The following is a 6,000-nucleotide window of genomic DNA, read 5'->3' on the forward strand; positions in this document are numbered from 1 at the left end:
AGACTAGGTGCCCCTTATTGGAACAATGGGAAAGTAGGTAGTTTTAAAAATAAGACTTCCATATGTAAGTGATACAACAGGTGGTAAAATCTCACCTATTCCAGAAGTTTATTTAGGAACAGACTTGAGCCCAAGAGTTAAGATCAGCCAGGTTGATGTAATAAGATCTTATCTCCAAAACAAACAAACAAACAAACAAAAAAACCAAATAATAAGAAAAATAAAATGAATTAAAACAAAAACGTTTGCATGCAGTGGACTGGGAATGTGAGAAGGTTAAGAGAGAGGAAAAATGAAAGATGAATCCCTGAGTTTAATGCTTGAGCAACTGAGATAATTGGCTGATCATTGTTACTGTTTCAAAAAACAGAGAGAGAGGTTGGACTCTTTTGTCTTTTAGTTTTTGTTAATGTATACGAATGCATGGCACCAATCAGGTTTGATATTTCCCATATTTGGTATTATGTGTAGTTTTACATTCATGAAATTTTACATAAGTGCTTAAATGACTTTCTGAAGTTCAGGAGGAAAGTGATAGGACACAGGAGTTTGAAGAATGTGCCAAGCTGTCTTTTGGGCTCTCAGATCTACTCATGTTTCCCTTTTCTGCTATGCATCACCAGTGGGCAGGCAATGCTGGCCAAGTTTTCTGGTCTCCCCATTTTTTTTATCTTTGCTGTATAACGACATAGTATCTACCAGAACTGGCAGAATACCTTCTATGGATCTGCCAGTCATCTCAGACTTTAAAAGTATCTAGCTTCTCTCTCCAAGCTATGAATGATGGTTTCTGTTCGTTGATGCTCTCTCTAGTCTAAGAGAGAAACTTGGCAGTTACTTTATTGCCTCCTCTCTCTATTTTATACACTTTTGCCATCTATGTCTAGTAAAACTTCCCTCTTAAATACTCATAAATACTCCATAAATACTCATTTATAGACTAGATCCTACTTTATAGGTATTATGAGTGTGTACAGGTGTGTGTGTGATACTTAAAGATATGGAAAAAATAAATGTAGCAATAGTTGTGTTGTCTTTTAGAAAATACCCTTTATGAGGCAGAATATTTGTCTTCATTTTTGATTATACATTTCCAAGGCATAGAACAGTAATTAGACTTCATGAAGATTCAATAAAAGTAAATTTTAGCGACAAAACCATAAAATAGTTTATTTATGAGACCATTGTTAACATTTTATTTTGTTTAAAATTATTTTTGCACTGAAATTATCCTTACTTTATAACAGTCAATTTTTAAATATGTTAAGATAGAAAACAGGTTATTTGTTTTGTTCTCTTTCTGTACTTTTAATCAATACCACTGTTTTTCATTAATCTCACAGGGAGAAATTTAATAAAAAATGATTAATTTTGCTGCAAGTGGAATGAAAACAATGATTCATATTTCAGCCACTGCATTCAAAAATATATATTTGCAAAATCAAGGTTTTGAAAGGACAAGAATTCTTACTTAATTTCCTTTGATGTTGTAAGTAGAAATACAAAGGAGCCAAATTGGGTTTTTTCTTCCTTTATCTCTCACCTATCTATCTATCTATCTATCTATCTATCTATCTATCTATCTATCTATCTATCATCTATCTACTCTTTCTTTCTTTCTTTTTCTTTCTTTCTTTCTTTCTTTCTTTCTTTCTTTCTTTCTTTCTTTCTTTCTTTCTTTCTACCTACCTTCCTTCCTTCCTTCCTTCCTTCCTTCCTTTCTTTCTTTCTTTCTTTCTTTCTTTCTTTCTTTCTTTCTTTCTTTCTTTCTTTCTTTCTTTCTTTCTTTCTTCCTTCCTTCCTTCCTTCCTTTCTCCCTTCCTCCCCCCTCTCTCTCTTTCTTCCTTCCTTCCTTCCTTTTTCCCTTCTTCCCTCCCTTCTTCCCTCCCTTCTTACCTCTCTCTCTCTCTCTCTCTTTCTTTCTTTCTTTCTGTTGCAAGAAGGTCTCATGCAGCCAAACTAGGTTTGATGACCTTGAACTTCTGATCTTCCTGCTCTGCCTCCTGAGTCTTAGATTTATAGGAATAAGACATATTATTTGGTTTATGCACATCTAGGGTTTTGTATGTGCTAGGCAAAAACTCTCTACCAACAGAGTTATATTCTAGCACTGAAATTGATTTTCTTTCCATTAAATACAAATATATCTCTAGAGCTACTTGCAAAAAAAATGCCATAAGAAAGATAACAGGATTGTATATGCAAAGGCTACTTCATTGCTTTACAAGCCCTCTTTATCACTCAAAAACACATATCTGTAAGATACAGTGTGATGAAGAAAAATCAGAAAGAGAAACTATCTGAGGGGAATGAGTTAATAAAATCACCATAGCAAAGAAAATTTGAATAAATTAAAATTTTAATGAAATATAATTTTTAAACTGAAATATGCTTATAGATGATATATATGACATATATACCTACATGTGACATGTAATATATGATTTATAAATTAGTTAAAAACCACCTTATGTTGCTCAACTGGTTAGAAATTCCTGGCTTCTCTCCCCTAGCATTTGGAAATGTTGGAGTCTCAGGTATGCAATATGGTACTCAGTTTATACTCAAATATTTTTAGATAAGAAATTTGTTTCTCATTTTTAGCAGATTCTGTTTTTTGATAATTGAGAGTAAATTAGCAATTTTTATGTTTATGCTCATATTTTAATGAATGTATTAAATTTATTTCAATTCTTCCCAGTAGTCTGTATTCACAATGGTCCTCTATCATTCCTAACCCTCATTGTCCCTATGGCAAAATAGACATCCATTTTCTCCCAAAGAAAATTTTAAATGGACACGGATTGGCATTTTTCTGCAACTGGACTCTTCTTTGAAAGTACAGTTCAGGAAAAGAAAACTGTGAAAGATTCCTGGCCAAAAAAATCCCTTATATTTTGGTGTCCAAAGAGAGTTAAATAAAAATGATACATATATAATTTCTTTCATAAAGATATGGCTTTCAGTAATAATATTTAATGTAGAATTTCTTCTCTGGTATTTATTTTTATTTTAAATGAAATTTATTTTTATTGCCAATATCTTTGATATGAAAGAAAGAATAAAATATTATATAACTCTTTATAAAAATTCAGCTGTGCATTTTACTAACAGCCCAATTTAATTAACAGGATATGGTAAAATAAAATTTAACTCTATTGAGATTTGGAGATATTTATGAGGGAAAAAAACCCCTTTGGTTCATTAGAGTTGAGATACAGTGCACTGAGAGGCATCCATGAAGCGTGGGACACAGTATCTAGCTTCTCAGATACCGAAGTCAGTCTTCATCTCTGTGATCCTGATGCAGGCTTCCTGGTGAATGTAACTCTATCCTTCATCCTCATCAAAAGAAACAATATGACGCTGCCTTTTCTAGATCAAGTCTGCCCTTTAAAGCTGAAAAAATTTACTCACTTGGTAAGCAGCTTGTAGTGCAAGAGGAGCCTGAGTTCATACCTCAAGCACGCATGTGAAAGGGTTGGTGAGGGTGGATAGAGATGACTCAGTATCTCAAAGCACCTAATCCCAACACCCACAGGTGGCTCACAGCTGTGTGTAATTCTAATTCCAGAGGATTCAACTACCTGTTCTGATCCATGAAGGTACCAGGCATGCACATGATACACAGCCATACATGCAGACAAAAACCTCTTACATGTAAAATAAATATAAATGAAATAAAGAAAAGCTGGAGGTGGTGGTGTGCATCCTTCATCACTGTTCTGGAACAAGAAGGTACGAGGAGGCTAGAGTCTCGCTAGTCAGCCGATGTGGCAGAATTGGTGCACTCCAGTTTCAGATAATGACCCTGTCTCAAAAGCAAGGATAGAATATTCCAAATGCTAGTTTCAGTATCCACTCATGCATGAGTGTGTTGACATACAAACACACACACCACACCACACATCAAAACAACCAAAAGCCCTTATACTTCTGGTGTTCTGTTCTGTGGAATCTAATAGGTATTTCAAAGATGGAGCATACAACCTGTCCAATAAATACTATTTTTAAAGAGTTCTTTCCTTTATTAGATATTTTCATACTTTACATTTCAAATGTTAGCCCCTTTCCTTGTTTCCCCTCTGAAAACTCCCTATTCCCTCCCCTTTCTCCCTGCTCACCAACCCACCCGCTTCTGTTTCCTGGCCCTGGCACTCCTTGATACTGGGGCATAGAACCTTCATAGGAACCTAGGGCCTCTCCTCCCATTGATGACCAAAAGAGTTCTTTCCTTTAAGATGTGCACTGAAAAGCTAAGGGTTAAAATGTAATTTTTATTGGAGAGATTAAAAAGTACCATTGAACTGAATAATTAAAGACTTTTCAAGCACTTAGAATTTGCATAAAATAATAGTATTCAAGAAATAAGTTTGTATTGAAAGCAAATGCTCATTAAACAAGCAACTTCATCAAGTTAGCGGAGATCAATTCATAGCACAGAAGTTTATTGCCACTTTATATTGTGAAAGACTTACTTTACAGGTCTTTGCTCAGTTTCTGGAAGCAGATTAATCTTCTTCTCAGACTTGAGAGATTACCTATTGACAATTTGTCAAAGTGTGCGTGTAGAATATTTTCATGGTAGTATCAAAGACAAAAGTAGCTAGTGACCATAAAGTGCAGTATTAATTCAAATGCTTTTATGTAGTTATCGCCAGTCCCTGCATGAGGCATTAACCTACACTTATCTGTGGGTATAAGGACAAACATTTATCGATTATTGTTAGAGCTTATGCTAGTTTAGTAAACTAATAGTTGTAGATTCTCATCCAATAAGTGGGAGAAGTAGTTAGCTGGGTTTCCAGTGCTGGGCATGGTATTTGTTTTTTGAGTAGGTCTTAAGTCCAATTATAGAGCTGTAGGTCATTGCCAACATATGGGTGTCACTATTGAACCCTTAAGGTCTTTGTGGGTGTGTTGGTCACTGATATGACTCATATATGTCATAGCTGTGTAGGACTGTTGGTTGTCTCTCTCCTATGGAAGCTTGTACAGCACCCTCTGATACCAAGAAAGCTAGTTCTTGGGGAAGAGGGTGAGGATTCAAATATCATATACTAAATTTATGCAGAATGATTTTGTTCCTTTTTTATACATAAAAGGTCACAAGAGACAAATAGTGAGTTGATATTAACAAAACAATTATTTTACCACAACCTACATATACATTAATCCAGGCACTCAGCACATATTATCCTACACATCTATAGAATTATAGGGGGGGGGGAGTTAGAGTGTGAGTCTGTTTGCCAATGTCTGCAAAAAACCTATCAATATTGAAAAGATAAAAATCACATGCACAGGGAGGGAGAGGGATAGGGGAATTTTGGAGGGGAAATGAGGAAAGGGGATAACATTTGAAATGTAAATAAAGAAAATATCTAATAAAAAATATACATGCATAAGGACTGTAATCTTCTTTACTCATTTATAATAAAAAGCCAAAGAGGGGAAAACAACAAATATTTATGTATGTTGTTTCCAAATATAAATATATATGTATATGTTCTCAAAAATATTTTATGATAAATGATGTCTCTTCATTGGAAATACAGTTTCAATATCACAGAAGATTTAATCGGCATTAATGTGCATAAGGCTAAAGGTATATTTGTAATGCAGTCTCTTTCAGCTAATCAGGTCAGTGTGTAAAAGTGACTGTTCCATATTGTACAACCTGAGCTCCATCACTGAGATCCTGAGAAGAGAGAACTGACAACCTCATGTTGTTCTCAAATCTACAATCAGGAGCCCAGAAAAGCCATGCATACATAATTATAAATGTAATATATATATATATATATATATATTTAATTTTTGTAATAAATTCCATTTTGAAGGTGCAGTCAACAACCAGGTCTCACAGCTTTAATTTTTATAATTATTACTATTGTCCAAATAACATACAGGAACAGAGCAAAATGTTTGAAACATTGGAAAACTGTATTTTCCCCTAAAGAAGAAGATGCAGTAAATTTGTGATGTTAATCTGGAAAG

Source organism: Mus caroli, unplaced genomic scaffold (assembly GCF_978045245.1).
Source record: "Mus caroli unplaced genomic scaffold, Mus_caroli_1 scaffold_17, whole genome shotgun sequence".
NCBI classification, from domain to species: Eukaryota; Metazoa; Chordata; class Mammalia; order Rodentia; family Muridae; genus Mus; species Mus caroli.